Raw genomic sequence first — 12,811 nt, 5'->3', positions numbered from 1 at the left:
TAACAGTAGCTATGAAAATGTCTATAAAGTATCTCATAAATAAATTTAGATTGTGTGCATGTGTAAATATTATTTTTCACACTTTGTGTTAAATACAGTATATTATTGAAACTGATTTACCTTTTTATGTCTAATATGGTGACTAGACAGTAGGATTCACATGAGACTCACATCATGTTGTGATTGTACAATGCTGATCTCATCTTACCCCTTAACGTGACAGGTGCAGTGGAGTAACCTGCTTCAGCCGCATCTCCACCCGTAAGACGTATGTGTGAAGCCAGGGAGGGGCACTGGTGGAAGAGAAATGAGAACACGAATGTAGACCAGCTGTTTATGCAGGTGACTGAGTCCTGGAGCCCTGACCCTTCTCTGTCCTAGATGTGTCACATCCATCTCACCTGAGACCACTGCTGGCCTGTCTGAGCTCACAACTGGGGGCATCTGGCAGTTCTGGCAACATGGTCATTTGATGTCCAGTGTTATCCTGTCTCTCCCAGGGCCCAGTAAGACAAAAGGAGCTGTTTTTCCAAAGGGAAGTAATGCTCTACTGCACATGACATGGCCTTCTTCCAAAACCCCAGGAGTCTACATTGGGATTCTCCAATGGGGTTTGCCATCTGCAGGAGGTTTCAGTTCCCACAGTAGAGTCAGCTGGATTCTCTGGCCCCAACAGCAGGACACTCACAATCCTGCCTGCACCTGCTGCAGAGCCTCAATGCTCTGGGCCTGGAAAACAATGGGTGATATTTATGGCTCCTCATATATGGGTTGGAGCCCCTTCCCAGAGTGTAAAATATGCTACCACTAGACCTTTATAGACCTTGTGTCTCTTTCTTCCTAGGGGGAGTTGAAGGCTATAATAACATGTTCTTTATTTTATAGGAGAGTCTCAGCTGCTCCAGACAACTAAACTCCCAATTTCAGCTAATATGGAGGAGGAAGCATCTTAGTTTATTTCCCACTCTGAAAAGTGCATGGATCTCCCAAAACCTTCCAATAGGCCGTGCCCATCATGTACATGTGATTCAACTCTGATATCCAGATGGTCTGAACCCCCATAATGATATCATGACAGGGAAGGCAGAGCTAATGATGCTCGGCAGAAAAAGTGTGAATGTACACTGTTGTCCATCCCACATGAATGCACACTGATTCTGATCCTAGTCTCTGAGGGGAATAGACAAGAATTCAGTATCTGCTTCAATGGTGTAACTGTGCACTTGCAGCCATAACATTCTGTTCCAGGAGAGCCCCATCTGGCACAGATACTGCAAATGCCACTGTTGCCTGTATGGATCTGTACAAATCCAAATTCATCTTCCAGGATCCTTCAACTATTGTAGAGATCAGTTCAGTGAACTGAAAATGAGGACCCCAGATTTAATCACATGCACTGTCAGAGAGGAGAGAGCTGTCTCAGAGGCCACAGTCCTGTTGAAATTCTTCTGCTTCTTGGGAAGAAACAGCCCAGAAAAGGCCCCAGGGGCTGCATCTCATCTGAGTTCCCGGATGAGGAATACCCGCTACTGTGCTGAGATTTCGCAGAAGCTGGGGTTGAAGTGCTAACACCGTCTTTGGTTCATCCGTGGGATTTTCTAAAGTAGCTGCCTAATAGATACAGAGGTACTGAGTGCACTGATGAAAAAGCTCTGGGGTTGGATAGCAGTGATGTTTGCACAACAATTTTACTGTACTAACTGCCACTTAATTACACACTCAAAAATGAATAAAAGGATGAAACATTTTGTTATGTTTATTTTACCATAATAAAAATATTGCATACTCTGGAAGCAAGGTAATACTAGTTTAATTTTGAAAGCAGAGAACTGTTAAAAATGGAAGAATTATGTACTAAGCACCATTTTCTCTGTCCTATATGCTACAATTCAACTGTCTGTCTCTCTCACTCTTTCTTTGATTAACAGTGATCTCCTATCTGGTCCAAAGTCACACATTTCCAGTTTTCCAGGAATGTCTATTGAAGCTGTTAATTTGTTGCCAGGGAGAATACTCAAACTTCATGCTCATATTTGATGGTCAGGTGTCTCCAGGCAGCATTTCTAAACCAGGATCTTTTGTCAAGTCTTGTGAAGAGTTTTGTAAAAAGTACCCCCCGTGATGACAGTGTTCACTGTTGGCAGCAGCACTGTTTCCACACAGTAGGGCTAAACTTGTGTGCTGTGGAGCTGTGCACAGTGTGCCCACGGGGCAGATTCTGTGCTGCTCACTGTGAATGATCCCTGTGCTTGCGAGGACTGTATCCACTGCTGAGTCTACATCCAAATTTGATTCTCAAGAAAAAGGTCATTCATAGCTGTTGGACCCTCAGTCACATGGAGGGATAGACAGTGGCTGAGAACACCTTATCTCTGATGTGCATAAGGGGATTAGATCTGCTGGTGGAACAGGAAGATGAAGAAACCTGTGGTCCCAAATATGGAATTTCCATCCCTCAGTCTCTGCTGTCCATGGCCCCCTCATCTGCATGTTCCTGGGAGATGTGAACCACGTAGGTTAGAGGTGAAGGGGATTGGGAAGCTTTCAGGTTCTCTCTCACCGTCTCCCTTGCTCATCTAACACACTCTTCTACACCTACTTTATTGGAGCTTTTGCTCTACAAACATGCCTGAACTCTAAATTACAGACTTTTGAAAGTGCAGATGGATGCAGGAACTCGTCCATCTGGAGACTTTTCCGCCACTTGAAGCAGTCTCTGCAAGGCTCCGAATTTCAAGAGACAGGATTTTGGGATTTCAAAGAAAACTCAATCTTTGGATGAACCACGACACAAGAGGGAAGCTTCACACATTTCCCAGCTGCTTGGGCCTCAGTGAGGACTGACTCAGCCAGTCTCTGGCTCCTGGAGACCGTCTGGGAGATTTGCACTAGGAAACCCTTTTCAGCACAACCTGGGTCAGGTAAGGGGCCGTTGCTCTGTTATTTTGCTGCCTGATAATTTTGCATCCAGAGAAGAATAAGGACCTGTGAGTCCGGGAGGTTCAGAGCCCACAGACGAGGTCCCTTCATTCTCCCATGACAGCCCGAGCTCTGCATTTCCCCCAAAAAAGAGCATCTTCCCAGCAGGAAGAACCAGGAGCAAAGAGGGAGCTTCTCAGAGGGCTGAGTGGGACAGAAGCCACCTTGGTCACTGGGAAGCAAACTTGCTCAGCTCATATCTGACCTGGAAAGACTCGGTCACACCTGTGCAAGGTCACCTGCGTGTGAGCATCATCTATTTGCTCCATGAGAAAATACATTGTGTGGCTCTTGGGTAAAATCATACCATAGGTGACACTTCTTTGCCTACTGCTTCAACCGATGTTGCTCCTGATGCACTTTAGGACACCTGCATAAGGTAAGCAGGTCAGGTTTGGGACGTATTGAACAGGAAAAGCAGAGGCTTCCCATATCAATGCTCATGGCTTGTATTTGTGCCCATACCTCATGGAAATGGGAAAAATGGAAAAGAAAATGATACTCTGCTCAAAAAAGTACCAAGAAATACTATTGTATTAATATATCTACAACTCATTAATTGACATAATAAAATATTAAAATAGATAGATCATTTTTATAGGGGATCCCTAATCCTTAAACATTATGTTAAAAATGTGTCAGGTAAAAGGCCTACGTTTGATTAAAATCTGGAGTAACGTCCTTTCAGTCTTCTAATCAGCCAATGAGTGCAGGGAGTTGGCTGCCCACCCAGGCCCTGACTGGCTCCATGTCCAGGTAGAGCTGCACTCCCCACAGGCAGCTGGAGGAACTGATGAGGGGAAGCTGTCTGCATCAGGACCTCAAAAATTTGGCTCAGGATTTTTCCATGTCCCCTTCCCAAGCCCAGGACACTCAGAAGAGCTCATCATTAAGGGTCTAGGACTTCCTTGGTCCTGCTCTTCTTTCTTCCTTCCCCAGTGGCCTTGAGATTGTCACTCCCTCTCATAGGCCCTTCCTTTCCTTGTCAAGTGCACCCCCTGAATTCTCTGCTTCTGGGTCAGCAAAGCTCTAGAACTTCAGGGAAAGTAGAGCTGGGTGACCCAGTGGGGCCCCAGAAAGCTGGCCCAGGACCAGACACACAGGCAGCAGGGGGGTCCCCACAAAGCTGACTGGTGGGCATCGGGTACAGGGGAGTGACCAGGACCAACAACCCTGAGTGTCTTCAGGGCCAGGTGAACTAGGGAGGGGCTGGGACCTGGTCTGGACCCACGCACTGGTTACTGCATTGACCCAGGAATAGGACAGGAAACTCCTCAGAGCAAGGACTCTGTCTTCCTCATGCTGAATTCCAAAAAACTGTCTTGCCAGGACAGAGTGGGTCAGGGGGAAATACTTGCTGGGTGAATGAGCTTCTGTCTCTGTTTTATTGCAGGAGTCACCACCAACCCACACTGGCCCTGTATTTGTATCCAGAACCAGTCAAAGCCACACGTGAGTCCTGCATCCCTCAGTTCCAAGGCCCAATCCCCCTTCAGGACCACCTACCACCCAGAGAGACGTGCAAGGAGCCTGAGAAAGAACCTGAAACCTCCACTACTACATGAAGTGTTTGTATTTCCATCAGGAATCTTGAGCGCCTTGTGCTGAGTCTTGAGGCAGGAAGGGGCCACACAGAGAAGAGGAATTTCTTCCCTGAGGTCAGCAGTCCATGAATGAAGGAATCAGGGACTTGAGCAGCAGAATCTGAAGCTACACCTGTACCCAGGAGGGCCCTGAGCCTCCAGTAGCCAGCGTAGGTGGCCACGAGGGGGCAGCAGAGAGTAACCTGGCAAAAACACCTCTGGATGGGGTGGGCCTGGCATCACGGAGATGCTGACATGCTGGGAGGGTCAGCGACCATGACCTGAGATGCAGAGGGAATGAAGTTCTTCTTTTCTTATAGTATTTGTCCCTGACACCGATGTTTAAATTCTGACTTCCTGGTTCTCAGATCTGACTCTTGGAGATGATCCCTATTTTTCTGACACACATTCAGGAACTTTGCCTCTTCCCATCGCCATGGCCCCCGTCTCACAGTCACACATGTCATCCCATCCTGTATTCACACGTGTCCCACATCCCTGCCCTTGCTTGGGGAGCCCTTATCCTGCAGACACAGCGGCTTCTCCTTCCCTGGCCACCCCTCAACATCCACTGTCCCCGGTCTTCCCCAATTCTGTCCTGGGGCACCTGCCAATTCACATTTCTTGATTTCCTTATGAGCACAAAACACTTACTCATTAATCTTTCACTGACTGAAGTTTGTATACATCAATACATTTTCCCAGCAACTGAAGACAACTTAGTTATAATAAACATTCATTTCCTGGGTCTTGGAGTTTGCAGCCCCCTCTCATTCTCTCATGAAGCAAAAATTTCCTTCACCTCCTGATCTGTCCCTGGTCCTGACAGCACCCTGGGGATACTGAGGCACAGCACATATGACCTGGCACAGAACTCACAGCTGAGGCAGAAACTTACTGCATCCCATGGATCTTCCAAAATTCTGTGTGCCCTTGGCAACCAGGGATTGCATTCTCCTCCAGGACAGAAGAGCTGTGTCCTGGAGTGGGGCCTGCACCTGTCCAAGGCTTGTGCTGTCCCCTGACGGAGATGAAAAGTGTCCCTGCATTGGGCTCTGGATGTGTCTTGGACATGAGTGAGAATGAAGAGGGTCCCGGCATTGGGCTCTGGAATGTGACTTCAAAATGGATTTCGCCTATACTGTACGTCTCATGTCTGACATAAAATATTTATAATCAGGACACTATTAGAGAAGCAGAAAAAAGCGAATCACCTCCCTCCTGAGCAAGGATGGAATGGATGAGGGGACTGTGGACCCCAGATAATTCCCCTGTCACCACTGTGACTCTGGCAACCTCTTGAACCACAGCCAAACTCTATCCCATAGAAAGGACTTTATATCCCCTGGAAAATAGAGAAAGTCACCTGTGAGCTTTCCCATGACCAACCCAGCCAAAGAGCAAGGCTGGGCACAACCTAGGTAAAGATGTGAGCCCGGACCATGGGACCAGCGGGTGAAGGAAAATCGCATGGGCTGAGGGGCTGGGTAAGCAGGGGCCATCCCTCCTCCTTCTGTTTCCTTTGGGGCTGAGCCCTTCTCAGGAAACCACAGATCTCCTCTCCAGCAGCCCCTAACTCTGCTGATTTGCATCACAGGCCGCTCTCTCCAGTAAGAAGATAAGAGAGGCCTGGGAGGAACCTGCCCAGCCTGGGCCTCAGGAAGCAGCCTTGGCAGTGCCTCAGCCATGGCCTGGACCCTTCTCCTCCTCGGCCTCCTCGCTTACTGCACAGGTGCTGCCCCCAGGGTCTCACGAACCTGCCCAGCCCCAGGGATCTGGGTGCAGTGTGGCCTTGACTCTTAGCTCAGGAGGGCCCTGCCTGTGGTGGGCAGGATGGTCATGACCCTGCTGTAGGGTCAGACGCTGGTGGGGCTAAAATCCCCCCACACTCTGCTCAAAGACTCGTGAGGGCATGAGGGCTGCACCTGCCAGGAGAGAGTAGTGGGTTTTCAGTTCAAAGGCTCCACACAACAGGAAAGTCCATGGGCCACTGGCACTGGGGCTGATCGCGGGGGATACGCTGAGGGTTCACAGACCCTCCGGAGCTTGTCCGAACAGCAGGGCAGGGATTTCACAAAAAGGGTCTTTCACCTGCAAGTTAACCTCTACTTTTTTTCTTTCTTTTCCTTTGCAGGCTCTGCGGCCTCCTATGATGTGACTCAGCCACGCTCAGTGTCTGTGTCCCCAGGACAGACGGCCAGGATCACCTGTGGGGGAGACAACATTGGAAGTAAAAATGTGCACTGGTACCAGCAGAAGCCAGCGCAGGCCCCCGTGCTGGTCATCTATTATGATAGCGACCGGCCCTCAGGGATCCCTGAGCGATTCTCTGGCTCCAACTCAGGGAACACCGCCACCCTGACCATCAGCGGGGTCGAGGCCGGGGATGAGGCTGACTATTACTGTCAGGTGTGGGACAGTAGTAGTGATCATCCCACAGTGACACAGGCAGATGGGGAAGTGAGACCAAAACACCCTCCCAGCGTCTGCCACCCTCTTGCTCCAGCCCTGGGAGGCCTGTGGATAAAGCCATGAGTGAATCTGGCCCAGTTCACCTGGATCTGAGCCTTTCAGGTTGCCCTTCCCTCCAGCCCCCTCCAGGAGTCTCTACAGAGCACACATCAGGCAGAGACATGGCCTGGAAGGACCAGAATGATCTGGTGACTGGAGCTGTTGTGTAAGTTGAGAATGAGGGCCTGGGTAGAAAGGCAGACCGAGGCAACCTCTGTCCACATCCTGCCCCTGCATGGTCATATGGTGGGGACTGGGCCCGTCCTTAAACCAGCTGTCTGGATCAGGCCCCAGAACTGTTGCCCAGCTCTGCTGAGGTCCTGGCCCCCGGGCTGTGTGGCAGCCTGTGATTCCCAACAGAGCAAACCAGAGGAGGGGACACTGTGAAGTCTGCCCAGATCTCCTCTTCCATGTGACCCACCTGGCACTGCTGAGAAGCCCAGCAGCTCAGAGCTGTGCCCTCACTGGGAAGTGCTGTTGCTTGCAGAAAGCTGCCTCAAGTCTATGTCCCTTCTCAGAGGGGTTTGGTTTCATCAACCAAGGTCTCAAGTCCCTGCCTCAATTTGAGATGCCACTGAATGAAGGGCCTCCCAGCTCCAGAGCTTCCCGTGTGGATGCCTGAGGCCTCAGAGGCAACCCCGTCATGAGTCAGGGTCTCCTTCTGCCCAGTGCTGCCTCCCTCACTCCCTTCTAAATCTTCTGTGCATGGAAATCTCCATCTCAGAGTCGGCTTCCAGTGAACCCCATCTAAGATGGCCAAATGCCTCTACATGGGCCATCAGGGACCTGAGGAGGCCACTATACACTGAACACTCTGGCTTCTGTTCTAAATTTTCAGAGTGAATGTTCAAATGCCCAATGTGATTGTTCCTTGAAATTTTATGGAATGAAAAGGGAGCCTCAACTCAGGTGCTCTGGGTTGAGGGAGAGTTGGAATCAGATCTCCCTGCAGGGAAACCCGGGGCAGGAGCAGCCTCATCCCATGCAGGGACCACAGATGCACCCACAGGGTGCGCTGCAGGATGGACACTGCCCACCTCTGCCCTCCACATCTTCTCCAAATGTTGCTCCTTTCTACAATCCCAACCAGATACGTAGATGTGATGAGCTAGGTAAAAAACAGGTCACTTGTCACATCAAAAGCCACTGCAGGCCACCCTGGTCAACAGAAAACCCATTCACATCCCCATCAACTACACAGTCCCCAAATCATTGATCTCCAGAAAAATAACAGTAACAAAAGCCATGAAAACTTATGTAATTCATCTCATAAATAATTTCATGTTGATAACATGTGGAAATGATGGTATTTTTCTTTATTCACAAGAATAAAGTATACTATTTAGCCATATTTATTTTTATATTGTTTTTCATATCTTTTTATATTTAATGTAGTGACTAGACACTAGGGGTCACAGGAGGATCGTGTCATACCATTATGGGACAGAGCTGGTCAGGACTCTTTCAGGTGACAGGTGCTGTCGAGTAACCTGGTGCAGGAAGCCCCATCTCCACCAGACGATGGAAGTGTGAACCCAGGAAGAGGCACTGGAATAACAGAGAAGAATCTGCTTGTGAGGAATACAGTGCCCTTGGGCTCTGCTCCTGCTCCATCCTACCTGTGCCCCATCCATCTCACTATGGATCATTTCCTGCCCTGCCTGAGCTCATGATTGAGGGGATCTGACAGGTCTGGCTGTGTGGTCACTGCTATCTCACGTGGTTCTGTATGTAACAAAGCCCCTGAACATAGAAGAGGTTGTTTTCAATAGGAAATAATTCTCTACTGCACCTGACATAGACTTGTTGCTAAATCCCATGGGTCTACAGTAGGATTCTCCTCTGAAGCCTTGCCTTAATCACAAAGTTTCAGTTTTGATGTCCAGTTCCTCTATTATGGTAGAGTCTGGTAGTTTCTCTGGCACAAAAGCAGGACACTCACACCCCTGCCTGCACCTGCTGCAAAGCTTTTCTGCTCTTGGCCCCAAAACACTGGGTGACACAGTTCTCAGACCCATGATTATGGTGTCAGTATTCAGGCCTCGAGGGTCCCTGATGGCTTCTCTGGCTCCAAGTCTAGCAACACAGCCTCCATGACCATCTCTGGATTCTAGGTTAAGGATGAGGCTGATTATTACTGCAGCTCACATAGGAGAGGTGGCACTTTCCACAGTGGCCCAAATTCATGGGGAATTGAGACCCAAACTTGCCCTGGGCTCTCAGGCTCTCCCTTGTTCTGAAGATGTTTCCTCACCCTGTGCAAGGGGGTTCTTGCAGCACTGCCTTGAGAATTCCCCTCTCTCAGCTCCTCTCCTTTCTCACCACGAAGTCCAAAAGGAAACCTGCTCTGTGGTTTCTCATCCAGGACAAGGACAGCTTCCTGTTGCTTGTGTGCTGTGGTCCCTGAATGCGCAATTATTACCAGCTCTTCAAATGTAGGCACATAACGCAAAGGAGCAGGGGCATTCACTGCTGTTTTTAGGGGTATCCTTGCCCTGAATGCATCCCCATATCCAACACTGTGCACCAACCTGGACAGAAGTCATTACAGGGAGTTTCCTGAAATTGTATCTCACTCAACTCTGTCCACCATGCTCTGGTGAAGATGAAGATGACTCTCCTGGCGGGGCTATTCCTCTGAATCTCTGTTCTGAAGCAGTGACAATCACTGTGAGAAGATCTGAAAATGTTTTTGAGGGATTAAGAACAAAAGGAAGCTGTCGTTTTTCTTTTTTCTTTTTTTTTTTAAGACAGTGTCTCACTCTGTCACTCAGGCTGGAGTGTAATGGCGCGATCTTGGCTCACTGCAACCTCAGCCTCTCAGGTTCAAGCAATTCTCCCTGTCTCAGCCTCCTGAGTAGCTTGGATTACAGGCCTGCACCACCAAGCCTAGCTAATTTTTGTATATTTAATAAAGATTTCATTATGTTGGCCAGGCTGGGCTTGAACTCCTGACCTCAGGTGATCCACCTGACTCAGCCTCCCAAAAGGGTGGGATTACAGGCGTGAACCACTGCACCTGACCTTTTTTTTTTTTTTTTTTTTTTTTTTGCTCCTCCTTTTTGCCTCAATACCCCAGGTTGCTGAGCTAAAGAGATTTTGAGTGACAGACTCAGTGTTCTCTCAAAATCCCTGCCTCACATCGCTGAGACCCTGTCCTGGAAACTCCCCAAAAGTGGATGGTCTCCCTATAGGACGGGAGCTTCCAAAATGGCTCCACAGGGAAGAGTTAACCTGAGTCCATTCCTTCTTCCTCACTGACATCCAGAATTTGTAATTTCTGTGGGCATCAATACTTCTGTAGCTGAAATCTTTATTAATCTACTAAAGGTGAGAATTTATTTAATAAATATTGAGACTTTACCTGCATCCAATATTTAAATTTTATGAGTCAACTGGTAAACATAGCCATGAATATATATAGTTTAGGCTTCATAAACTTTGATTAAATGGATTTTACGAAAAACAAAGTAACCATTTTAGTATATGTGTATACTATATCAACATGTTGTGTACCTGAAATATCCACAAGAAAATGTATTTCAAAAACCTAAACTGTATTTATTGTCTATTTTTGCATAAAAATTGCTCCCTAATTGTTAGCATATTAAGAGAACACGTGTTTGTGATCTTGTCATTTCAGTGCATCTGGAACTGAGAGCAGCTTAGTTTTGTGGTTCTGGTTCTGGGTTGGTCATGAAGTTGCAGCCAAGCTGTCAGGCCAGGCTGCATTCAGAGGCCAGAGCAGGTGGCTAGGCCCAGCCTGAGGTGGCTTCTACTGTCCGTAATCTATTTGGCTGATGTGAAAGAGCTCAGAGGAAAAGGAGAGAGTGAAGTGTAAGGGGCCTGTCTTGGTCCCCCTTGTCAAAGACCATCCCGTACATGCACCATTTCTTATTCTTTCCTGTGACATCCTAGGCATAGAGCACTGCCCATTCATTCTAAGGCTGTAGAGTATTCCACAGCAGGATTTTAGCCATGCAGCCTCTAATGCTTATTACCATGATTTTGATCCTACAAATCACACTGCAGCGAGCATCCCTGTGCAGACTCCTTTGAGTTCATGTGTGCGTATGACCGTAGAATAAATTTCCAGAAGTGGATTTCTGGGACAAAGTACGTGCATTTGTAATCTTTACCCATCGTTTTCACATTCCCCTCCAGAGGAGTTCTACCAGTTTACAATGCCAGCCCTAAATATTGATCAGAATGCATTGGTGAAAGTGCAAATTTTGCCAACCTGTGAGATATAAAATGTTATCTTGTTACACTTTTAGTTTTGATTTCTCCTATTTTGCTTGAGGTTGAGCATTTACTCAAATATTTCAGTGCTCATAATTTTTTAGGATTTGGTCAACTTTTTCTTAAATGTCTAGATAAGAAGTATTTTAGTCTTTTCCACACATGAGTCAACTTTGAGAATAACATGTATGTACTGATAGCGCCATCCGCAACCATTTAAAAATATAAAAACCACTATCAGTTCCAGGGTCATTTTTAAAAAAAAGGTGGCAAGCCAGGATGTCCCACAGGATGTGGTTTAATGCTTCCTCATTTTTAGGGCCATTTGAAATTTGAACATTGTACCAGCATATGTTCTAGGTAGAGTCTTCTTTGTGAGGGAAACTGTATTCCACCTCCTCTACTGGTCTGAGGTCTTTCTTTGGATAAGAACATACTTGTATCATCTATTTGATTGGATCTTGTGTCTACTCAAGACAGCCCTGTGTCACAAGCTCATGACTTTCATCTTCATCCATTTGCTCTGAGTTTTGTGAGAACTTTAGTACATGAGGAATAGAGACCCCTCCTAAGTGGAAAATTCAAGGGAGAGGGAGGGTCAAATGTGCTAGGAAGTTTGCACCACATTGAGAGTGATCCAGTGTAGGCTGAGAGAATAAAGGTCTTAAAATCAGCCTTGTAGCTAAAACCAAAACACACAAGATCATTGATATTCTGGGCATTATAAATAAACAAATAAATGAACTTCAGGTTTTAAAGGTATTGTGAATTTTTATAAAGCATGTAGATTGTAAAACTTAAAAGGTAGCAATGGGATAAAGAAGGGAGTTTGAGATTTTAAATTGTAAGTCCTCCACCTAAGTTGCCATGAAAAGAACAGCATGGTGAGAGTGGAAATATGTTATCCTGCAAATTATCATTTTATGTAAAATAATATTTTCCCTTTCTCAGATAAAAGAAACATGTATGGAGCATCTTCTCTCCCACTGTCAAGAGCACCATTAAGCCACAAATAAACTGTAACATGAAGTAGGAAACAATTGCCCTTTTATATAACCATTGAGAGGTCGCTTTATTTGCACACCAAAATGTTGATGCTCAATGCTAAAATTGGATTTAGTAATTTAATAGAATTATGAGAAATTAATTATCTTTGGACTGTATTATTTCTATGATTTACCTTAGTTAACTCAGATATATTCTGCTCTAAAGACAATTCAACTTTGGGCTTTTTTGTTTTATTTTCTCTATTAATTATGGCTGTTTTCCAAATGCTGTCAGAAATAACCCTTGGCTACTGATTATAAAATTCAATTTTATGGGCATTTAAATTTTTACTCTAAATTATTTTACGAATGAACAGATGTGAAGTTTTCACAGCTAACTCAAAATGTTGCTGATATTGATTCACTTTTTTGTGTCAATCTTAATCAAGTGGGTGTTTACTTTTCTGGACACTGGGATAATAACAGGAGAGTGGACATGAAACCCTCCAA

General features: G+C 46.6%; 1 protein-coding gene, 1 long non-coding RNA gene and 1 gene segment (V, D, J or C); 2 read left to right on the top strand and 1 right to left on the bottom strand.

The window, feature by feature from the left end:
• LOC126929708 (immunoglobulin lambda-1 light chain-like) overlaps window positions 1-12,811 on the top strand; it is a 340,164-nt gene that overhangs the window by 22,585 nt on the left and 304,768 nt on the right.
• The window catches only part of LOC126929707 (immunoglobulin lambda-1 light chain), a 309,873-nt gene that overhangs the window by 11,342 nt on the left and 285,720 nt on the right, over window positions 1-12,811 (top strand). The window lies entirely within an intron of this gene.
• Window positions 8,477-12,811, bottom strand: part of LOC126929794 (uncharacterized) — a 39,652-nt gene continuing 35,317 nt past the window's right edge. The window contains exon 3 of the long non-coding RNA XR_007717270.1: window positions 8,477-8,621. This is a non-coding gene — a long non-coding RNA (uncharacterized LOC126929794). The remainder of the gene's footprint in view (window positions 8,622-12,811) is intronic.

Source organism: Macaca thibetana, chromosome 10, assembly GCF_024542745.1.
Source record: "Macaca thibetana thibetana isolate TM-01 chromosome 10, ASM2454274v1, whole genome shotgun sequence".
Lineage (NCBI taxonomy): Eukaryota > Metazoa > Chordata > Mammalia > Primates > Cercopithecidae > Macaca > Macaca thibetana.
The sequence above is the reverse complement of the archived record's forward strand: the minus strand, read 5'-3'. Positions and strand labels throughout refer to the sequence as shown.